General features: G+C 42.4%; 1 long non-coding RNA gene across 1 annotated transcript; it reads left to right on the top strand.

Annotated features, from left to right (window-relative positions):
* The first annotated feature begins 329 nt into the window (after positions 1-329).
* LOC119359568 lies at positions 330-1,576 on the top strand. Its single transcript, XR_005172593.1, has 4 exons — positions 330-371; positions 884-946; positions 1,052-1,252; positions 1,485-1,576. It is a non-coding gene; the product is annotated as an uncharacterized LOC119359568 (long non-coding RNA).
* The last annotated feature ends 24,061 nt before the right edge of the window (positions 1,577-25,637 follow it).

The following is a 25,637-nucleotide window of genomic DNA, read 5'->3' as shown; positions in this document are numbered from 1 at the left end:
CGTGTACTCTGTCCACGGTTGCACAAATTGCGCGGAATTCTAGGGAGTTTCCTGAGTGATCTGTCATGTTCTAGATGTGGCTGTCCTCTGTTCATAGCTTTGGATCTCGCGTGGGTGTACTGATTATACTAGGAGATTGTATGCTTGTACTCAGTTTATTCAAAAATTGTCAAGCATGCGCATACACATCAGTAGATTTTTGCGCTACGATGTAGAAGAAAAGGGTGGCAAATTTTTGAAAAATTTGGTTGTGGCGACTGAAATTAAGCTGCCCTACTTTTATTTTTGAGTCAAATTGCAAGGATATGTACAGGTTCAAGGCCTACTGTCGTGGGCCTGCCCCTAAGCCGCTCCCAACTCAGGTCGTCAAGGTAGCGATTTTAATTAGTTTTGAGGCTGATTTGCCCTTGCCCTGCTCACTTGGCTTTCTGCCGATGCTACATCAGCTGAGTCTCCTATCCATCGATCTGAGGACTTGGCACTTCCTCATATATGCCCATTCTGAACTCTGAGTTTTGCATCGGAAACATGCAGAACATTGATATGCAATCAGACCAAACTACACTATAAATTTGTAGCTGGTTTGAATTCGTCAAAAAATATGCAAACTCTACTACTCTAGCCTAGTTGCAGGAGACTAAATTAGGAACTAAGTAGTGCTAGTATATTGGTTGAAACTCAATGTTGACTGCTGCTGCGTTCTCTATTTTGCATACACTAAAGTACAGATTAATTTGTTGTTAGCTTTGGAATCAATTCATCTTCATGCCTTTATTTTGAGGATGCTATCGTTAATTTTCATTGGATAGCAGATGCCAGAGTCCAGTTTAATTTTGATAGGTATGTTTCGGGCTAATAGACAACTTTCTTTACATTCTTGTAGAGTTTTTTTGTATCAGTTATGCAAAGGAATTGCACACTGCCATGGCCATGGTGTCCTTCATCGGTTAGACCTTTGTTTTCTGATTTATGTTGCTGTATTTATCGGCCCATACAACATATTGCAATTGTTGCTAATGTGATTTACGATTGTTCCTCTTTGATATCATAGGGATTTAAAGCCCCAAAATCTATTGGTTGACAAGGAGAAGATGATACTGAAAATTGCAGATCTTGGGTTAAGTAGAGCTTTTACTGTTCCTATGAAAAGCAGATCTTGGGTTAATGTACAGCGACGGTGCCGCTGCACTTGTGCTAGTCAGTGGGGAGAAAGCTAGAACCTTGGTCTTCAAGTTCTTGCAAGGACCAGAGGGTATGCTGATGCTGCGTAGGTAAATCTTACATGCCTCGTCATTAATCATTGTTGGTGAAACAAATGTCACTTGAGAAATCTCAGCCCATTTTTCTTATTAATGAATATTGTTTCCCACATTATCTTGACTCACATAATGATCTTTTTCTTTAGGATTCATGATTTTTTTTCCTTTTTCTTGTTATTATGCATTACTATGAGTTCATTGTATTAAGATTCCTTGCAACTTCAGGCACTTGAGCTATTTACAAAAGGAGGGGACCCGGCCTTCTTCATGTCTTGTGGCAGTGTCTTCCTTTGATTCATTCGTGCAACAAAGAGGGGACCTGGCCTTCTTCATGTCTTGTGCAAAAAGTAAGGACTAGCCTCCGGCTGTTACTATTGATGCATGTGCATGTGCTAAAAAGAAAGAAAATGCCCTACCGGATTTGAACTCTGATGCGTACTAACAAGTTTTCACTTTCCCGATGTGGTCGTAGGGGTGATTGACACTGACTACGACAACCTGGTGGGCGTCCATGTGATCACGCCGCATGGATGATCGTCCATGTGATCACGATGCCGGATGTCACCAAGGTGGAGGACCTCGACGCCATCTTTCGGGGTGAGGGAGGATTCGGGTCCTCCGGCGTCTGAACTCTGAGCCTTGGTAGATAAATGTAGAGAAGTGGTCTGTTTAGGCTGGTGGTGGAACACTAGGGAAGGTAGCCACCTTCGGTTGTGTGTGTTTAATTTATTTTGCACTGGACGTGTCCCTGATTTCTATCTATGAATAATGCACATAATTTTTATTTTTTTAATTTATAGTTTGTTAGTAGTAGCGCTGGGCAAAACTACACGCTACTACTATCTAGCATAGTAGTAGCGCCTAGTATACTAGAAGCGCTACTACTATTTTGATAGTAGTAGCGTGGGTTCAAATAGTAGTAGCGCGGGTGTGCACCAGCGCTACTACTAACTTTTTAGTAGTAGCGCGGGTGCACCCACGCTACTACTAACTATTAGCTGTAGCGGATACTAGTAGCGCGGGTACCCGCGCTGCTAGTAGCCATTTTAACCGCGTTGCTAGTAGCCTTTTTCCTAGTAGTGTTCATAGGAATTGGAGGAACACGCTTTAATAAAGGCATCTTTGGAAGCACGCATCCTAGCGGTTCTTTCCTTGCACTCATCAATGGAAATTATCATTGCTTTGAGAGACTCATTGATATCATGTTTAGAAGGAATAGATCTAAGATTTAAAGAATCAACCTCAAGAGAAATTCTATCAATGTTTCTAGCCAAATCATCAACTTTAAGCAATTTCTCCTCAAGCAAAGCATTAAAATTCTTTTGTGAATTCATAAATTTTTTAACACTATTCTCAAATTCAGAGGGCATCTTATTATAATTTCCATAAGAGTTGTTGTAGGAATTCCCATAATTATTAGAAGGATTACTAGGATATGGCCTAGGATTAAAATTCCCTCTATAAGCGTTGTTACCAAAATTATTCCTACCAACAAAATTCACATCCATAGATTCATTGTTATTCTCAATCAAAGTAGACAAAGGCATATCATTAGGATCAGAAGAAACACTCTTAGTAGAAAATAATTTCATAAGTTCATCCATCTTTCCACTCAACACATTAATTTCTTCTATCGCATGCACCTTTTTATTAGAAGATCTTTCAGTATCCCATTGCGAATAATTAACCATAATATTATCTAGGAGTTTAGTAGAATCTCCTAAAGTGATTTCCATAAAAGTGCCTCCCACGGCCGAATCTAAAAGATTTCTAGAAGCAAAATTCAATCCGGCATAAAAATTTTGTATAATCATCCACAAATTTAAACCATGAGTAGGGCATTACGTATCATTAATTTCATTCTCTCCCAAGCTTGTGCAACATGTTCATGATCAAGTTGTTTAAAGTTCATAATATCGTTTCTAAGAGAGATGATCTTAGCGGGAGGAAAATACTTAGAGATAAAAGCATCTTTGCACTTGTTCCATGAATCAATACTATTCTTAGGCAAAGACGAAAACCAAGCTTTAGCACGATCTCTAAGCGAAAAAGGAAATAGCTTCAATTTAACGACATCATTATTGAAATCTCTTTTGTTTTGCATATCACATCTTTCAACGAAGCTATTCAGATGAGTAGCAGCATCTTCGCTAGGAAGGCCGGCGAATTGATCTTTCATAACAAGATTCAACAAAGCAGCATTAATTTCACAAGATTCAGCATTGGTAAGAGGAGCAATCGGAGTGCTAAGGAAATCATTATTATTGGTATTGGTGAAGTCACACAATTTGGTATTATCTTGAGCCATCGCGACAAACAAGCAATCTAACACACGAGCAAACAAAAAGCAAACGGGCAAAAGAGGCAAATAGAGAGGGAGGATAGAGAGAGAGGGCGAATAAAACGGCAAGGGTGAATTGGGGCGAGAGGAAAATGAGAGGCAAATGGCAAATAATGTAATGCGAGAGATAGGGATTGTGATGGGTACTTGGTATGTTGACTTTTTGCGTAGACTCCCCGGCAACAGCGCCAGAAATCCTTCTTGCTACGTCTTGAGCTTGCGTTGGTTTTCCCCAAAGAGGAAGGGATGATGCAGCAGAGTAGCATAAGTATTTCCCTCAATTTTTGAGAACCAAGGTATCAATCCAGTAGGAGACCACGCTCAAGTCCCTCGTACCTGCACAAAACGATAGCTACTCGCAACCACCACGATTAGGGGTTGTCAATCCCTTCACGGTCACTTACGAGAGTGAGATCTTATAGATACAATGTTTTTGGTATTTTTGGTATAAAGATGCAATGTAAAAAGTAAAAGCAAAGTAAAAAAGCAAAGCAAGATTAAAGTGATGGAGATTGATATGATGAGAATAGACCCGGGGGCCATAGGTTTCACTAGTGGCTTCTCTCAAGAGCATAAGTATTCTACGGTGGGTGAACAAATTACTGTTGAGCAATTGACATAATTGAGCATAGTTATGAGAATATCTAGGCATGATCATGTATATAGGCATCACGTCTGTGACAAGTAGACCGAAACGATTTTGCATCTACTACTATTACTCCACTCATCGACCGCTATCCAGCATGCATCTAGAGTATTAAGTTAAAAATAGAGTAACGCCTTAAGCAAGATGACATGATGTAGAGAGATAAATTCATGCAATATGAAATAAACCCCATCTTGCTATCCTCGATGGCAACGATGCAATACGTGCCTTGCTGCCCCTTCTGTCACTAGGTAAGGACACCGCAAGATCGAACCCAAAGCTGAGCACTTCTCCCATGGCAAGAACTACCAATCTAGTTGGCCAAACCAAATGGATAATTCAAAGAGACTTGCAAAGATAACCAATCATACATAAAAGAATTCAGAGAAGATCCAAATATTATTCATAGATAGACTTGATCATAAACCCACAATTCATCGGTCTCAACAAACACACCGCAAAAAGAAGATTACATCGAATAGATCTCCACAAGAGAGGGGAGAACTTTGTATTGAGATTCAAAGAGAAAGAAGAAGCCATCTAGCTACTAACTATGGACCCGAAGGTCTGAGGTAAACTACTCACACTTCATCGGAGAGGCTAGGATGATGTAGAAGCCCTCCGTGATGACGGCCCTCTTCCGGCGGAGCTCCGGAACAGGCCCCAAGATGGGATCTCATGGACACAGAAAGTTGCGGCGGTGGAATTAGGTTTTTGGCTCCTGTTCTGATCGTTTGGGGGTACGTAGGTATATATAGGAGGAAGGAGTACGTCGGCGGAGCACTGAGGGGCCCACGAGGTAGGGGGCGCGCCCTAGGGGGGTGCCCCCCACCCTCATGACCTCCTCTTTGACCCCCTGGAGTAGGGTCCAAGTCTCATGGATCACGTTCGGTGAGAAAATCACGTTCCTGAAGATTTTATTCCGTTTGGACTCCGTTTGATACTTTGTTTCTTCGAAACACTGAAATAGGCAAAAACAGCAATTCTGGGCTGGGCCTCCGGTTAATAGGTTAGTCCCAAAAATAATATAAAAGTGGGAAATAAAGCCCAATATAATCCAAAACAATAGATAATATAGCATGGAGCAATCAAAAATTATAGATACGTTGGAGACGTATCACCCACCGGAGCTCCTTGTCGGTGGCACGCTGGAGCTTATCGGCCCACCTCCATGCAGCGACGAGGCGCCTAGCGCCTATGAACTTCCTCGGGAAGTACCTGTCTTCGTACACCTCCTCGGCACAACGAAGCACCCGCCCCCAAAGCTCTGCCACCTCCTTTTCCAAGTGGCATCATGGGCTTCACAGGTCGCCTGGTACTTGGCTTCCTCGTCCGACATCTCCTTCTTGAATGCCACTTGCCTGGCTTTCTCAGCCGGCGGCAGTGACTTCCATAGACAAAGATTGTACTGGCCACAAAACCAATGCAAAGTTGGGGCGTCCAGCGCAACCTCGTCCGGCGGCGCGTAGGGGTCCTCATCGCTGCTATTTGAGTGAGCATCCTTGGGAGGCGACTCCTCGTCGGCGCATGGGCTGACCGGCGGCGCCATGGCAGAGATTTGAGAGATAGAGAGAGGGTGAGGGGAGGATGTAGATAAGAATGCAGGCGGGATGACATGAGCAAGTTAGTATTTATTGGCGGCCGGAATCTAGATCGACGGGGACAGTACACATGCCAGTCGCCGGAATTTATGAGTACTATAGTTTGAATTACACATGATTCCCGCAGCAAAATCTGTGTGTGAACATAATAGCCAACATCCGTGTGTGAACATAATAGCTGACAGTTTCCAATGTTGAACCGTCTATGATTAATGATCCCCGCAACTCACCTACCAAACCTCGAGCCACGAGATAGAGTGCCAATCGTGTGGCGGGCGGTTGTCTTGCCAGATCTTTACATTTTCTTTTTTGAACACCAAATATTTACATCGTCTGATGATTTTTTAACTCGCACACAAGTACATAAAAATATGATTTTTCAAACCATTATGGTTAGGTGTTGCATGTAGATGTAGTTCAAATTTGGATTACGGTCATTAAATGGTTAGAAAATCACTTAAATGACTTTAAAAGGATAAATGACCCCTAAAATTTTACAAATTTTCACATGATAGTTGAATTAGTGCACGTTAAACGTAGACACAATTTGAAAGCCGTAAGAGGAACATATCTCCCGTTCGTCATCAAACATGCATTGTTCCCTCTCGGAACCACGAACAATCTAGTGAGTTGCTCCGGTTTGTGAGGGGTGTGTGTCCAAACTTTCGTCAAACAAGCCAATTTTTTTACCACATCATCTTGGTGACATGACATTAAATCAAGCAAGGTTTCATGATTTTCTGATCATTTTAAATTTTTTGGAATTAAAATGCCATGGCACTCCATGCATGTGCCCATGCCTTGAGACCAATATGTTTGAAAATTCCTTCTAATCTACTGCACATGGAATTAACTCACACACAAGTTCATAAAATATGATTTTTCAAACCGTTTTGGTTAGGCGTTGCATGTGGATGTCGTTCAAATTTGAATTACGGTCATTAAATGGCTAGAAAATCACTTAAATGTCTTTAAAAGGTCAAATGACCCCTAGAATTTTCAGAAATTTCACATTACAGTTGTAGTAGTGCATGTTAGACGTAGAAACAAATTGAAGGCCGTAAGAGGAACATATCTCCCGTTCGTCATCAAACATGCATTGTTCCCTCTCGGAACCACGAGCCTTCTAGTGAGTTGCTCCGGTTTGTGAGGGGTGTGTGTCCAAACTTACGTCAAACAGGCCAATTTCTTTACCAGATCATCTTGGTGGCATGACATTAAATCAAGCAAGGTTTCATGTTTTTCTGATCATTTTTTAATTTTTTGGAATTAAAATGCCATGGAACTCCATGCAGGTGCCCATGCCTTGAGACCAATATGGTTGAAAATTCCTTCTAATTTACTGCACATGGAATTAAGTCTCACACAAGTACACAAAAATATGATTTTTCAAACCGTTTTGGTTAGGCGTTGCATGTAGATGTAGTTCAAATTTGAATCTTGATCATTAAATGGTTAGAAAATGACTTAAATGTCTTTAAAAGGTAAAATGACCCCTGAAATTTTCCAAATTTTCACATGACAGTTGTATTAGTGCATGTTACACGTAGAAAAAAATTGAAGGCCGTAAGAGGAAGCTATCTCCCGTTCGTTATTAAACATGCATTGTTCCCTTTCGGAACCACGAACCTTCTAGTGAGTTGCTCCGGTTTGTGAGGGGTGTGTGTCCAAACTTTTGTCAAACATGCTAATTTCTTTACCACATCATCTTGGTGGAATGACATTACATCAACCAAGGTTTCGTGTATTTTGATCAATTTTTTATTTTTGGAATTAAAATGACATGTCACTCCATGCATACATATGCATGTGTCCATGTCGTGAGACCAATATGTTTGAAAATTCCTTCTAATTTACTACACATGGAATTAAGTCGCACACAAGTGCACAAATATGATTTTTCAAACCATTTTGGTTAGGCGTTGCATGTAGATGTAGTTCAAATTTGAATTACGGTAATTAAATGGTTAGAAAATCACTTAAATGTCTTTAAAAGGTCAAATGACCCCTAGAATTTTCCAAATTTTCACATTACAGTTGTAGTAGTGCATGTTAGACGTAGAAAAAAATTGAAGGCCATAAGAGGAAGCTATTGAAGGAAATATGCCCTAGAGGCAATAATAAAGTTGTTATTTATATTTCCTTATATCATGATAAATGTTTATTGTTCATGCTACAATTGTATTAACCGGAAACTTAGTACATGTGTGAATACATAGACAAACAGAATGTCACTAGTATGCCTCTACTTGACTAGCTCGTTGAATCAATGATGGTTATGTTTCCTAACCATAGACATGAGTGTTCATTTGATTAACGGGATCACATCATTAGCGAATGATGCGATTGAATTGACCCATCCATTAGCTTAGCACGATGATCGTTTAGTTTGTTGCTATTGCTTTCTCCATAACTTATACATGTTCCTATGACTATGAGATCATGCACCTCCCGAATATCGGAGGAACACTTTGTGTGCTACCAAACGTCACAACGTAACTAGGTGATTATAAAGGTGCTCTATAGGTGTCTCTGATTGTGTTTGTTGAGTTGGCATAGAACGAGATTAGGATTTGTCACTCTAATTGCCGGAGAGGCATCTCTAGGCCCTCTCGATAATGCACATCAATATAAGCCTTGCAAGCAATGTGACTAATGAGTTCGTTGCGGGATGATGCATTGCGGAACGAGTAAAGAGACTTGACGGTAACGAGATTGAACTAGGTATTGAGATACCGACGATCGAATCTCGGGCAAGTAACAGACCGATGACAAACGGAACAACGTATATCGTTATGCGGTTTGACTGATAAAGATCTTCGTAGAATATGTGGGAGCCAATATGAACATCTAGGTTCCGCTATTGGTTATTGACCAGAGACATGTCTCGGTCATGTCTAGATAGTTCTCGAACCCGTAGGGTCCGCACGCTTAACGTTCGGTGACGATCGGTATTATGAGTTTTTGTGTTTTGATGTACCGAAGGTAGTTCGGAGTCCTGGATATGATCATGGACATGACGAGGAGTCTCGAAATGGTCAAGATATAAAGGTCGATATATTGGATGACTATGTTTGGACATCGGAATGGTTCCGGGTAAGTTCGGGCATTAACCGAAGTACCGGGGGTTACTGGAACCCCCCCCCAGGGGGAGTATATGGGCCCTAATGGGCTTTAGGGGAGAGAGGGAGGGGCTGCCTAGGGCAGGCCGCGCGCCCCCCAAGGCCTAGTCCGAATTGGACTAGGGGGAGGGGCGGCGCCCCCTCCTTCCTTCTCTTCTCTCTTCCCTTTCCTTCTCTCCTACTCCTACTACATGGAAGGGGGAATCCTACTCCCGGTGGGAGTAGGACTCCCCAGGGCGCACCATAGTAGAGGGCCGGCCCTCCCCCTCCTCCACTCCTTTATATATGGGGGAGGGGGCACCCCATAGACACACAAGTTGATCATTGATCTCTTAGCCGTGTGTGGTGCCCCCCTCCACCATAATCCACCTCGGTCATATCGTAGCGGTGCTTAGGCGAAGCCCTATTCCGGTAGCATCATCATCACCGTCATCACACGGTCATGCTGATGAAGCTCTCCCTCGACACTCTGCTAGATCATGAGTTCCTGGGACGTCACCGAGCCAAATGTGTGCAGATTGCGGAGGTGCCGTACTTTCGGTACTAGGATCGGTCGATCGTGAAGACGTACGACTACATCAACCGCATTGGCATAACGCTTCCGCTTACGGTCTACAAGGGTACGTGGACAACACTCTTCCCCTCTTGTTGCTATGCATCACCATGATCTTGCGTGTGCGTAGGAATTTTTTTGAAATTACTGTGTTTCCCAATAGTGGCATCCGAGCCAGGTATTGTTGGATGAAGCGGCCCAGACCGACATTATGCGTATGCTTACGCGAGACTGGTTCTACCATCGCACACAGGTGGCTGGTGGGTGTCAGTTTCTCCAACTTTAGTTGAATCAGATTCAATGAACAGGGTTCTTTCTGATCACTATACCACGTTGTGGTTTTTGATGCGTAGGTAAGAACGGTTCTTGCTCAGCCCGTAGCATCCACGTAAGACTTGCAACAACAAAGTAGAGGACGTCTAACTTGTTTTTGCAGGGCATGTTGTGATGTGATATTGTCAAGACATGATGCTAAATTTTATTGTATGAGATGATCATGTTTTGTAACATGGTTATCGACAACTGCAGGAGCCATATGGTTGTCGCTTTATTGTATGAAATGCAATCGCCATGTAATTGCTTTACTTTATCACTAAGAGGTAGCGATAGTCATAGAAACAATAGTTGGTAAGACGAAAACGATGCTTCGATGGAGATCAAGGTGTCAAGCCAGTGACGATGGTGATTATGATGGTGCTTTGGAGATGGAGATCAATGGCACAAGATGATGATGGCCATATCATATCACTTATATTGATTGCATGTGATGTTTATCCTTTATGCATCTTATTTTTCTTAGTTCGACGGTAGCATTATAAGATGATATCTCACTAAATTTCAAGGTATAAGTGTTCTCCCTGAGTATGCGCCATTTCTACAGTTCGTCGTGCCGAGACACCACGTGATAATCGGGTGTGATAAGCTCTACGTTCACATACAACGGGTGCAAGCCAGTTTTGCACACGCGGAATACTCGGGTTAAACTTGATGAGCCTAGCATATGCAGATATGGCCTCAGAATACTGAGGCCGAAAGGTCGAGCGTGAATCATATAGTAGATATGATCAACTTAGCGATGTTCACCATTGAAAACTACTCCATCCCACGTGATGATCGGACATGGTTTAGTTGATATGGATCACGTGATCACTTAGATGATTAGAGGGATGTCTATCTAAGTGGGAGTTATTAAGTAATTTGATTAATTGAACTTTAATTTATCAAGAACTTAGTACCTGATAGTATTTTGCATGTCTATGTTGTTGTAAATAGATGGCCCGTGCTGTTGTTCCATTGAATTTTAATGTGTTCCTAGAGAAAGCTAAGTTGAAAGGTGATGGTAGAAACTACATGGACTAGGTCCATAACTTGAGGATTATCCTCATTGCTGCCCAGAAGAATTACGTCCTGGAAGCACCGCAAGGTGACAAACCCACTGTAGGAGCAACGCCAGATGTTGTGAACACCTGGAAGAGCAAAGCTGATGACTACTTGATAGTTCAGTGTGCCATGCTTTACGGCTTAGAACCGGGACTTCAACGACGTTTTTGAAGGAAATATGCCCTAGAGGCAATAATAAAGTTATTATTTATTTCCTTATTTCATGATAAATGTTTATTATTCATGCTTGAATTGTATTAACCGGAAACATTATACATGTGTGAATACATAGACAAACAGAGTGTCACTAGTATGCCTCTACTTGACTAGCTCGTTGATCAAAGATGGTTAAGTTTCCTAACCGTAGACATGAGTTGTCATTTGATTAACAGGGTCACATCATTAGGAGAATGATGTGATTGACTTGACCCATTTCGTTAGCTTAGCACTTGATCGTTTAGTTTGTTGTTATTGCTTTTTTCATGACTTATACATGTTCCTATGACTATGAGATTATGCAACTCCCGTTTACTAGAGGAACACTTTGTGTGCCACCAAACGTCACAACATAACTGGGTGATTATAAAGGTGCTCTACAGGTGTCTCCGAAGGTACTTGTTGGGTTGGCATATTTTGAGATTAGGATTTGTCACTCCGATTGTCGGAGAGGTAACTCTGGGCCCACTCGGTAATGCACATCACTATAAGCCTTGCAAGCATTGCAACTAATGAGTTAGTTGCAGCATGATGTATTACAGAACGAGTAAAGAAACTTGCCAGTAACAAGATTGAACTAGGTATTGAGATACCGACGATCAAATCTCGGGCAAGTAACATACCGATGACAAAGGGAACAACATATGTTGTTATGCGGTTCGACCGATAAAGATCTTCGTAGAATATGTAGGAGCCAATATGGGCATTCAGGTTCCGCTATTGGTTATTGACCAGAGAAGTGTCTCGGTCATGTCTACATAGTTCTCGAACCCGTAGGGTCCGCACGCTTAACGTTCATTGACGATATAGTATTTATGAGTTATGTATGTTGGTAACTGAATGTTGTTCGGAGTTCCGGATAAGATCACGGACATGACGAGGAACTCCGGAATGGTCCGGAGATAAAGTTTGATATATGGGATAATTGTGTTTGGTCTCCGGAAGGGTTCCGGAATTCGCCGGAAAGGGTTCCGGATGTTTCCCGAAATGTTTTGGTACGAGAACACTTTATTTGGGCCAAAGGGGAAAGCTCGCAAGGTTTTTGGAAAGCGCAAAAGGAAGTTTTGCGGAGTCCAGGGGCCAGACACCAGGGTCCCTGGCGTCTGGCCCTGGAGTCCAAGAAGGACTCTTGCCTTTCGGGTGAAACCAACTTTTTGGAGGCTTTTACTCCAAGTTTCGACCCCAAGGCTCAACATATAAATAGAGGGGTAGGGCTAGCACCCAAAACAGATCAAGAAACACCAAGCCGTGTGCCGGATACCCCGTCCCCTCTAGTTTATCCTCCGTCATAGTTTTCGTAGTGCTTAGTCAAAGCCCTGCGAAGATTGTTCTTCACCAACACCGTCACCACGCCATCGTGCTGCCGGAACTCATCTACTACTTCGCCCCTCTTGCTGGATCGAGAAAGCGAGGACGTCACCGAGCCGAACGTGTGCAGAACTCGGAGGTGCCATGCTTTCAGTACTTGGATCGGTCGGATCATGAAGACGTACAACTACATCAACCGCGTTGATATAACGCTTCCACTTAAGGTCTACGAGGGTACATAGACAACACTCTCCCCTCTCACTGCTATTCATCACCATGATCCTGCATGTGCGTAGGAAAATTTTGAAATTACTATGTTCCCCAACAGTTTTGAACGTCATTGAGCATATGAGATGTTCCAGGAGTTGAAGTTAATATTTCAAGCAAATGCCCGGATTGAGAGATATGAAGTCTCCAATAAGTTCTACAGCTGCAAGATGGAGGAGAATAGTTCTGTCAGTGAACATATACTCAGAATGTCTGGGTACCACAACCACTTGACTCAACTGGGATTTAATCTTCCTGATGATAGTGTTATTGACAGAGTTCTTCAATCACTGCCACCAAGCTACAAGAGCTTCGTGATGAACTATAATATGCAAGGGATGGATAAGACGATTCCTGAGCTCTTCGCAATGCTAAAGGTTGTAGAGGGAGAAATCAAGAAGGAGCATCAAGTGTTGATGGTTAACAAGACCACTAGTTTCAAGAAAAAGGGTAAAGGGGAGAAGGGGAACTTCAAGAAGAACAGCAAGCCAGTTGCTGCTCAAGTGAAGAAACCCAAGTCTGGACCTAAGCCTGAGACTGAGTGCTTCTACTGCAAAGGAACTGGTCACTTGAAGCGGAACTGCCCCAAGTATTTGGCGGAGAAGAAGGATGGCAAAGTGAAAGGTGTATTTGATATACATGTTATTGATGTGTACCTTACTAATGCTCGCAGTAGTGCCTGGGTATTTGATACTGGTTCAGTTGCTAACATTTGCAACTCAAAATAGGGGCTATGGATTAAGCAAGATTTGCTAAGGACGAGGTGACGATGCGCATGGGAAATGGTTCCAAAGTCGATGTGATCGCCGTCGGCACACTACCTCTACATCTACTTTCGAGATTAATTTTAGACCTAAATAATTGTTATTTGGTGCCAGCGTTGAGCATGAACATTATATCTAGATCTTGTTTGATGCGAGACGGTTATTCATTTAAATCAGAGAATAATGGTTGTTCTATTTATGTGAGTAATATCTTTTATGGTCATGCACCCTTGATGAGTGGTCTATTTTTACTAAATCTTGATAGTAGTGATACACATGTTCATAGTATTGAACCCAAAAGATGCAGAGTTGATAATGATAGTGCAACTTATTTGTGGCACTGCCCTTTAGGTCATATTGGTGTAAAGCGCCTGAAGAAACTACATCCTGATGGACTTCTGGAATCACTTGATTATGAATCACTTGGTACTTGCGAACCATGCCTCATGGGTAAGATGACTAATACTCCATTCTCCGGAACAATGGAGCGAGCAACAGAGTTATTGGAAATCATACATACTGATGTATGTGGTCCAATGAACATTGAAGCTCGCGGCAGATATCGTTATTTTCTCACCTTCACAGATGATTTGAGCAGATATGGGTATATCTACTTAATGAAACATAAGTCAGAAACATTTGAAAAGTTCAAAGAATTTCAGAGTGAAGTGGAAAATAATCGTAACAAGAAAATCAAGTTTCTACGATCTGATCGTGGAGGTGAATATTTGAGTTATGAGTTTGGACTTCATTTGAAACAATGCGGAATAGTTTCGCAACTCACGCCACCTGGAACACCACAACGTAATGGTGTGTCCGAATGTCGTAACCGCACTTTATTAGATATGGTGCAATCTATGATGTCTCTCACTGATTTACCGCTATCATTTTGGGGTTATACTTTAGAGACAGCTGCATTCACGTTAAATAGGGCACCATCTAAATCCGTTGAGACGACACCTTATGAACCGTTGTTTGGCAAGAAACCCAAGTTGTCGTTTCTTAAAGTTTGCGGCTGTGGTGCTTATGTGAAGAAGCTTCACCCTGATAAGCTCGAACCCAAATCGGAGAAATGTGTCTTCATAGGATACCCAAAGGAGACTGTTGGGTACACCTTCTATCACAGATCCAAAGGCAAGATATTCGTTGCTAAGAATGGGTCCTTTGTAGAGAAGGAGTTTCTCTCGAAAGAAGTGAGTGGGAGGAAAGTAGAACTTGATGAGGTAATTGTACCTTCTCCATTATTGGAAAGTAGTTCATCACTGAAATCAGTTCTAGTGATTCCTACACCAGTAAGTGAGGAAGCTAATGATAATGATCATGAAACTTCTGATCAAGTTACTACCGAACCTCATAGGTCAACCAGAGTAAGATCCGCACCAGAGTGGTACGGTAATCCTGTTCTGGAAGTCATGTTACTTGACCATGACGAACCTGCGAACTATGAGGAAGCGATGATGAGCCCATATTCCGCAAAATGGCTTGAGGCCATGAAATCTAAGATGGGATCCATGTATGAGAACAAAGTATGGACTTTGGTTGACTTGCCCGATGATCGGCAGGCCGTAGATAATAAATGGATCTTCAAGAAGAAGACTGATGCTAACGGTAATGTTACTGTCTACAAAGCTCGACTTGTTGCGAAAGCTTTTCGACAAGTTCAAGGAGTTGACTATGATGAGACCTTCTCACCTGTAGCGATGCTTAAGTCCGTCCGAATCATGTTAGCAATTGTCGCATTTTATGATTATGAAATTTGGCAAATGGATGTCAAAATTGCATTCCTTAATGGATATCTTAAAGAAGAGTTGTATATGATGCAACCAGAAGGTTTTGTCGATCCAAAAGGTGCTAACAAAGTGTGCAAGCTCCAGCGATCCATTTATGGGCTGGTGCAAGCCTCTCGGAGTTGGAATATACGCTTTGATAGTGTGATCAAAGCATATGGTTTTATACAAACTTTTGGAGAAGCATGTATTTACAAGAAAGTGAATGGGAGCTCTGTAGCATTTCTGATATTATATGTGGATGACATATTGTTGATTAGAAATGATACTGAATTTCTGAATAGCATAAAAGGATACTTGAATAAGAATTTTTCAATGAAAGACCTCGGTGAAGTTGCTTATATATTGGGCATCAAGATCTATAGAGATAGATCAAGACGCTTAATTGGACTTTCACAAAGCACATACCTTGATAAAGTTTTGAAGAAGTTCAAAATGGATCAAGCAAAGAAAGGGTTCTTGCATGTGTTACAAGGTGTGAAGTTGAGTCAGACTCAATGCCCGACCACTACAGAAGATAGAGAGAAAATGAAAGGTGTTCCCTGTGCTTCAGCTATAAGCTCTATCATGTATGCAATGTTGTGTACCAGACCTGATGTGTGCCTTGCTATCAGTCTAGCAGGGAGGTACCAAAGTAATCCAGGAGTGGATCACTGGACAGTGGTCAAGAACATCCTGAAATACCTGAAAAGGACTAAGGATATGTTTCTCGTATATGGAGGTGACAAAGAGCTCATCGTAAACGGTTACGTCGATGCAAGCTTTGACACTGATCCGGATGACTCAAAGTCACAAACCGGATACGTGTTTCTATTAAATGGTGGAGCTGCCGGTTGGTGTAGTTCCAAGCAGAGCGTCTTGGCGGGATCTACGTGTAAAGCGTAATATATAGCTGCTTCGGAAGCAGCAAATGAAGGAGTCGGGATGAAGGAGTTCATATCCGATCTAGGTGTCATACCTAGTGCATTGGGTCCAATGAAAATCTTTTGTGACAATACTGGTGCAATTGCCTTGGCAAAGGAATCCAGATTTCACAAGAGAACCAAGCACATCAAGAGACGCTTCAATTCCATCCGCGATCAAGTCAAGGAGGGAGACATAGAGATTTGCAAGATACATACGGTCTAAATGTTGCAGACCTGTTGACTAAGCCTCTCTCACGAGAAAAACATGGTCAGCACCAAGACTCCATGGGTGTTAGAATCATTACAATTCAATCTAGATTATTGACTCTAGTGCAAGTGGGAGACTGAAGGAAATATGCCCTGGAGGCAATAATAAAGTTGTTATTTATATTTCCTTATATCATGATAAATGTTTATTATTCATGCTAGAATTGTATTAACCAGAAACTTAGTACATGTGTGAATACATAGACAAATAGAGTGTCACTAGTTTGCCTCTACTTGATTAGCTCGTTGAATCAATGATGGTTATGTTTCCTAAATATAAGTGCATCTAGTGCCACCCCTAGTTCGTTTTGGAGTATTGACGACAAACCTGGTTGAGGGACTAATGTGTTTGTGAGAATTGCAGGATAACACATGTAGAAGTCTCTCATTGATTCGGTTTTCCTACCGGAGATGGCCCCTAAAAATGTATGAAGACATTGAAGTCAAAGGTGGTATGTGAAGACATTCACATTGAAGACTATGACAAGAGAAGACATCGCATGAAGACTATGGAGCGCGAAGACTTAGTTGGTTCGTCGTTCTTTTTCTTCTTTGTTGAGTCATAGGAACCACCGTACTGTTAAGTGGGGTCCAAGTGAACCAGTCAGAATGACTGAAGTGATGCTTAACCAATCCTATGTCTTCGAGCGAAGACAATGAGAGCAAATATTATCCAGAGCTGGATAAGTCAGCTTTGCTTGTAGTTCAAGTAAAGTTGTCGTGTGTGTTTGAAATCTGACCGTTGGAACATGTGTCAGTTCCTTAGTGACCCAGGGTCATTTCGGACAAATCAGGTCGGGTTGCCTAGTGGCTATAAATAGCCCACTCCCTACACCATAAATTGGTTGGCTGCTCAGAGTTAGTGCACGGCTTTTGTCGTTTGAGAGCAACCCACCTCGAAGCCCTTGAGAGAGAAATCCTGGCGAGGACAAAGCCCTAAACACCCAGAGCCAAAGAGTGTTAGGCATCAATGAAGTCTTCCTGTCTGTGTGATCTGAAGACTTATTACACTTGAGGACTGTGTATCCTCCAGCCGGTTAGGCGTCGCGTTCTGAGCATCCAAGAGTCATTGTGGATCGTCGGTGAACAAAGTCTGTGAAGGTTTGGAAGTCTACCTTGAAGACTTACCAGAGTAATTGGGCGAGGACTGGGTGTCCTTAGCTCAAGGGGAATAAGGTGAAGACGCGGTCTTCTGAGTTGAATCTCAGCCTCCCTAACCAGACGTACAGTTGTCACGGCAACTGGAACTGGTCCAACAAATCATTGTCTTCAATGTGCCACTGGTTCTATCCTTCCCATCTCTTTATTTGCAGATTGGTCCTTGTGAACTCATTGCCTGTTTGCATTGTATATTTGTCTTCACTGTGTGACTGCTTGTTCTGATTGGCTTCATACTATCTTCCATCCTGATCTATACTGCCTAGCTGCTATTAGTCTTTGTGCTTTCATTTCATTGAATACTTGACTATGGCTTGCTTAGTGTAGTCTACCTTCCGCTACATGGTAATAGGTTTATTTCTATCGTTTGTCTTCGAAACTTCCATGTTTTGAAGACTTTCATAAAAATTGCCTATTCACCCCCCCCCCCCACTCCCTCTAGTCGATCACTAGCACTTTCAATTGGTATCAGAGCAAGGTACTCCCTTGTTCTATGTGATTCGGTTTAACCACCTGGAGTTTTAGCTATGTCGACTGCAGGGATAATCAAAGTCTCCGCTGTGTGTCCAGTATTTGATGGAACTGAATATCCCTACTGGAAGAATACGATGTGCATGCATCTGGAAGCCATTGATGTCGACCTCTGGTATGTCATCAAGAATGGCGTCCCCAACGCTGGTGAAGGTGTCATCGCTGCTGATGTCAAGAAGTTCGTTCAACTGGATTCCACTGCCAAGAACATCATTTGTGGTCATCTGACCAAAGGACAGTATGGCCGTGTGAGTGCTCTGGAAACATCCAAGCTAGTCTGGGACTGGATCTCCAAGGTCAACGAAGGCGTCTCAACCCAGAGAGATCAAAGAATCAGTGTCCTTCGCAACCTCTTCAACCGCTTCAAGAGAAACGACAATGAGAATGTTCAGCTCATGTTTGATCGACTCACTGACATCCCAAATGAGCTTCAAGCTCTCGGCGCTACTGAGATCACCAAGCATGAAGTCGTCAAGACACTCCTGAGATCACTTGACAACTCGTTTGACACCCTAGCCCTAATGATTCAAGAACGCCCTAGCTTCAAGACACTCGATTCGTCTGACATACTTGAAAGGCTCAACACACATGAGTTTCAGCTTTCTGAGAAAAGAGACATCTACGGTCCCAACTATGGGCGAACTCGTGCTTTGAAGGCAAAAGTTGTTTCCTCATCTGAAGAAGAATCTGATTGCAGTTATGATGATCCTGAAGACATTGGAAAGGAGCTTGTTATGCTTGTGAAGAAGTTCCAGAAATTCACCAAGAAGAAAGGCTTCAGAAAGTCCTCACGATCCATCTCAAGGAATGATGAAGCTTCTGCTCATGACTACAAGAAGAGAACATGCCACAAGTGCAAGAAACCTGGTCACTACATCTCTGAGTGTCCGTGGTGAGACAATGAGAACAAGAAGAAGAAGAAGAAGAAGAAGAAGAAGAAGAGCAAGGAATATGATTCTGACGACAAGAAGAAGAAGAAATACTCAAAGTCTTCTTCCAAGTCTTCATCAAAGTCTTCATCACACAAGAAGAGCTCATCTGGCAAGGCTCGTGCATTTGTTGGCAAGGAAATGGATTCAGAGGAGGAGTCTGCTTCTGAGGAGGCGGAGGTGGAGTCTGAGGAGGATCCGATTCTGGCGTTGCAAGTCTGGCTACAGCCTACGTTGCCAAGTCCATCTTCAACACTGAAGACAATGACTTCATCACCGACGCCGATGCTAATGACAAGGACAACTCCGCTCCCACCTACTGCTTCATGGCACGCGGTGCCAAGGTAAACTCACGCACTACTCACTATCAAACATCCAGTGAAGATGACTCTGATTGTGGTTCCAAACCCAGCTACAAAACACTTGCTAAAATTGCAACTGAACAACAGAAAGCTATGGAACATATTCAAAAACTGTTAGACAAAAGCGATGACCTGTTAGACGCTGAAATGACTCGATCTCAGTCCTTAATTGAAGACATAAAAAATCTTCATGTTAAGTATGACGAACTTGAAAGTCGTCATGAAACGCTCTCAACAACTCATGAAAAGTTTCCTATGATTATCTTCAAAGGAAGCAAGATCTTGAGAAATTGAGAGCGGCTCATGAAGATCTTCAAAAGGAAAACGAGTCACTTCACGCCAAATAGATCAATTCCGCTCAGGAAGGATTTGAACCACCATGTCTTAAATGCATTGAGCATGACATCGCTACTTCTGTTGCTGGATGTTCTACTGCTGCTACTGTTGCAATATCTTCAACTGTTGATGTGGTAACTAACCCCTCTGTTGAGGATGCCACTGCTATTGCTGATGAAAATGCTAGGTTGAAGACATTGCTTGAAACAGGGATGTACAAAAGTCTCAAAGGGTGTCAGACACTATGTGATGTCCTCAAAAGGCAGATCCTGAACCGAAACCCTAGGAAAGAGGGTGTTGGGTTCGAAAGGAAAATGAATGCTGATGGCTCTTACTGGAAACCTGAGCAGTACCCCAAAACCACATGGGTTGCTGCAAAGGAACCTTTAGTGGATCCATACACCCTATCTGGCTTCACTTGTGCTAATCCCATTGTTATTGATGAATCCTTTGATGCAAACTATAAACTGTTTAAGAATCAGAATGGTGAAGTGTTTGCCAGGTATATTGGTACTAACTGCAGGAATGACCCACCTATGAAGAAAGTCTGGGTGCCGAAAAAGTGTCTGGAAAATCTTCCTGTGTATGTCATCATGACACCACAAGTGAATAAGACAAACCCCAGACCACGGGCTTCATATGGTCCAAAGGCTTCATACAGACAGAGGACTCACCTAGTCGCACTAACGCAAATGTTTCACAGGGAAACCATACTCAGGCCTATGAATATGAGCGTGTTTCATCAAACTGCCATGTTCATAAGACCAAGAACTACTCTGCTTATTCTTATGAGTACTATTGTCCACCTGCAAGACTATTTGCTAGGGCTCCAAAGCCAAAGTTCTCAGATGCTGCACTTAGACTCATTGCTTCGAAGCCACCCTTGAAGATGTGGGTGGCTAAGAAAGCTTAACTCTCTTTTGCAAGGAAGGGTCTCCAACCGAAAATCAAATGCGTCTGAAGCTATTGCTGGGGACCTTAAACATCTTGTAGGGCGCAAAATCAAATGCCCAAATGGTCTTATTATGTATTTTGTTCCTAAGTCGCTTACTACTTGCCCTATCAGTCCTAACCTCGATCTAAGCTTTCATAATCCACTTGCTCGTCAAATGTTTATGCTTCACAATTCTCTTCGTGAAGCCTATCCCCTAACTGTATTGTAGGGTATGACACCAGCTGCTTCAGAATGGATTATCGACAGTGGATGTACTAATCACATGACTAGCAAGTGAAGTCTTCTCATGGACTCAACCTTACGTCCATCTGACAAGAGTCACATCACATTTGCTGATACTGGTAAAAGCAAGGTATTGGGTCTAGGTAGAGTTGAAATCTCAAGGGATCAGCACATGGATAAAGTGATGCTTGTTGAATCCCTTGGTTTCAACTTAATATCTGTCTCAATGCTTTGCGATTTGAATATGATTGTGATGTTTGGAAAATATCGTTGGCTTGTTCTAATGGAATCTGACAAGTCTCTAGTCTTTGAAGGGTATCGGAAAGATGATTTGAACATGGTAGATTTCTCAGCAGGACCACAGCTTGCCGTATGTCTTCTTGCAAAAGCTTCAGAATGTTGGCTCTGGCATTGGAGGCTAGGGCATGCTGGCATGAGGAACTTGCATACTCTTGCAAAGAAGAAGCACGTCATAGGCATCGAGGATGTCAAGTTCAAGAAGGATCACTTATGCGGTGCCTGCGAAGCTGGAAAGATGACGAGGGCCAAGCATCCCTCGAAGACAATCATGACAACGACTCAACCCTTCGAACTACTACACATGGACCTCTTCAGTCCCACTCACTACTCAACTCTTACTACTACTGCTTGTCTCTATGCCTTCGTCATTGTTGATGATTATTCAAGATATACATGGGTGCATATAATCCTCTACAAGACTGAAGTGCAGGATGTCTTCATACGCTTCGCCAATCGAGCCATGAACAACTATGGCGTCAAGATCAAGCACATCAGAAGTGACAATGGCACTGAATTCAAGAACACCGGCCTCGACACTTATCTTGATACTTTGGGCATCACTCATGAGTTCTCAGCTCCGTACACGCCGCAGCAGAATGGAATCGTGGAATGCAAGAACAGAACACTCATTGAGATGGCTCGGACAATGCTCGATGAATACAAGACTCCAAGAAAGTTCTGGCATGAAGCCATTGATACTGCATGCCATGTCATCAACCGTGTTTATCTTCACAAGCTTATGAACAAAACATCCTATGAGCTCCTCACTGGTAAGAAGCCAAATGTCGGTTACTTCAGAGTATTTGGTGCCAGGTGCTGGATCAAGGATCCACATCACACTTCAAAATTTGCACCGAAAGCACATGAAGGTTTTATGCTTGGTTATGGAAAGGATTCGCACTCCTACAGAGTCTTCAACCTCTTTCACTATAAAGTGGTTGAAACTGTGGATGTGCGGTTCGATGAGACTAACGGCTCGCAAAGAGAGCACCTGCCAAATGTGCTAGATGAAGTTCCATCCAGTGAATCCATCAAGCTTATGGGAACTGGAGAAATCATACCGTCTGAAGCACAGCCCGAAGAGGAACTCATCATCTCTGCACCTGATCAACCTGAAGACAATACTCAGCCTGAAGACAATCCTTCTAACGATGACAATGATCAGCAAGAGCAAAATCTTCGTCCTGTTCATCCTCGTGTTGCAAATGAAGTACAGATTGAGAAAATAATTGATAGCATCAATGCACCTGGTCCACTCACTCGTTCAAGGGCAACACAACTAGCAAATTTCTGTGGGAACTTCGCATTCGTCTCAATATCTGAACCCAAGAAAGTTGATGAAGCCTTCATGGAACCTGAATGGATTCAAGCTATGCAAGAAGAGCTTCAACAGTTTGAGCTGAATAATTGCTACCTCTTGAGCTTGCGTTGGTTTTCCCCGAAGAGGAAAGGATGATGCAGCAGAGTAGCGTAAGTATTTCCCTCAGTTTTTGAGAACCAAGGTATCAATCCAGTAGGAGGCCACGCGCAAGTCCCTCGTACCTACACAACACAAAGAGCTCAACGCAACCAACACGATTAGGGGTTATCAATCCCTTCACGGTCACTTACGGAAGTGAGATCCGGTAGACAATATTTTTGGTATTTTTGATATAAAGATGCAAAGTGAAAAGTAAAAGGCAAAGTAAAAACAAAACAAGATTAAAGTGATGGAGATTGATGTGATGAGAATAGACCCGGGGGCCATAGGTTTCACTAGTGGCTTCTCTCAAGAGCATAAGTTTTCTACGGTGGGTGAACAAATTACTGTTGAGCAATTGACAGAATTGAGCATAGTTATGAGAATATCTAGGCATGATCATGTATATAGGCATCACGTCTGTGATAAGTAGATCGAAACGATTCTGCATCTACTACTATTACTCCACTCATCGACTGCTATCCAGCATGCATCTAGAGTATTAAGTTAAAAACAGAGTAACGCTTTAAGCAAGATGACATGATGTAGAGAGATAAATTCATGCAATATGAAATAAACCCCATCTTTTTATCCTCGATGGCAACGATACAATACGTGTCTTGCTGCCCCTTCTGTCACTGGGAAAGAACACCGCAAGATCGAACCCAAAGCTAAGCACTTCTCCCATGGCAAGAACCACCAATCTAGTTGGCCAAACCAAACGGATAATTCGAAGAGACTTGCAAAGATAACCAATCATACATAAAAGAATTCAGAGAAGATTCAAATATTGTTCATAGATAGACTTGATCATAAACCCACAATTCATCGGTCTCAACAAACACACCGCAAAAGAAGAAGATTACATCGAATAGATCTCCACAAGAGAGGGGGAGAACATTGTATTGAGATCCAAAAAGACAGAAGAAGCCATCTAGCTAATAACTATGGACCCGAAGGTCTGAGGTAAACTACTCACACTTCATCGGAGGGGCTACGATGATGTAGAAGCCCTCCGTGATGACGGCCCTCTCCGGCGGAGCTCCGGAACAGGCCCCAAGATAGGATCTCATGGATACAGAAAGTTGCAGCGGTGGAATTAGGTTTTTGGCTCCTGTTCTGATCGTTTGGGGGTACGCGGGTATATATAGGAGGAAGGAGTACGTCGGTGGAGCACCGAGGGGCCCATGAGGCAGGGGGCGCGCCCTGTAGGGGGGCGCCCCCTACCCTCGTGACTGCCTCTGGTACTTCTTGGAGTAGGGTCCAAGTCTCCTAGGTCTTATCCGAGAAGAAAATCACGTTCCAAAAAGGATTTTTCTGTTTGGACTCCGTTTGATATTCTGTTTCTTCGAAACACTGAAATAGGCAAAAAACAGCAATTCTGGGTTGTGCCTCCGGTTAATAGGTTAGTCCCAAAAATAATATAAAGGTGGAAAATAAAGCCCAATATAGTCCAAAACAGTAGATAATATAGCATGGAGCAATCAAAAATTATAGATACGTTGAAGACATATCAGGCATCCCCAAGCTTAATTCCTGCTCGTCCTCGAGTAGGTAAATGATAAAAAGAGAATTTTTGATGCGGAGTGCTACTTGGCATAATTTCAATGCAAAATTTCTTAATTGTGGTATGAATATTCAGATTAGAAAGATTCAAGACAAAAGTTCATATTGACATAAAGAATAATAACACTTCAAGCAAACTAACAAAGCAATTATGTTTTCTCAAAGTAACATGGCCAAGGAAAGTTCATCCCTACAAAATCATATAGTGTAGTCATGCTCCATTTTCGTCACACAAGAATGCTCTCATCATGCACAACCCCGATGACAAGCCAAGCAATTTTTTCATACCTTAATAATTTCAAACTCATAAACTTTCACGCAATACATGAGCGTGATCCATGGATATAGCACTATGGGTGGAATAGAATATAATGATGGGGGTTGTGTGGAGAAGACAAAAAAAGGAGAAAGTCTCACATCAACGAGGCTAATCAATGGGGAGATGCCCATCGATTGATTTTAATGCGAGGAGTAGGGATTGCCATGCAACGGATGCACTAGAGCTATAAATGTATGAAAGCTCGACAAAAGAAACTAAGTGGGTGTGCATCCAACTTGCTTGCTCATGAAGACCTAGGGCACTTGAGGAGGCCCATTGTTGGAATATACAAGCCAAGTTCTATAATGAAAAATTCCCACTAGTATAAGAAAGTGATAACTCAAGAGACTCTCTATATGAAGAACATGGTGCTACTTTGAAGCACGATATATGAGACTTGCTATATCATGGTGCTACTTTGAAGCACGGGTGTGGAAAAAAGGATAGTAACATTGCCCCTTTTTGTTTTTTTTTGGCCTTCTTTTTTTTCTTTGGCCTTTCTCTTTTTTTTGGGACAATGCTCTATTCAATGATGATCATCACACTTCTATTTATTTACAACTCAATGATTACAACTCGATACTAGAACAAAGTATGACTCTATATGAATGCCTCCGGTGGTGTACCGGGATATGCAATGAATCAAGAGTGACAAGTAAAAATTATGAACGGTGGCTTTGCCACAAATACTATTTCAACTACATGATTATGCTAAGCAATATGACAATGATGAATGTGTCATGATAAACTGGATGGTGGAAAGTTGCATGGCAATATATCTCGGAATGGCTATGGAAATGCCATAATAGGTAGGTATGGTGGCTGTTTTGAGGAAGATATAAGGAGGTTTATGTGTGAAAGAGCGTATCATATCACGGGGTTTGGATGCACCGGCGAAGTTTGCACCAACTCTCAATGTGAGAAAGGGCAGTGCACGGTACCGTAGAGGCTAGCAATGATGGAAGGGTGAGAGTGTGTATAATCCATGGACTCAACATTAGTCATAATGAACTCATATACTTATTGCAAAAATCTACAAGCCATCAAACCAAAGTATTACGCGCATGCTCCTAGGGGGATAGAT

The sequence above is a fragment of the Triticum dicoccoides genome, chromosome 2A, assembly GCF_002162155.2.
Source record: "Triticum dicoccoides isolate Atlit2015 ecotype Zavitan chromosome 2A, WEW_v2.0, whole genome shotgun sequence".
Taxonomy (NCBI): Eukaryota; Viridiplantae; Streptophyta; class Magnoliopsida; order Poales; family Poaceae; genus Triticum; species Triticum dicoccoides.
The sequence above is the reverse complement of the archived record's forward strand: the minus strand, read 5'-3'. Positions and strand labels throughout refer to the sequence as shown.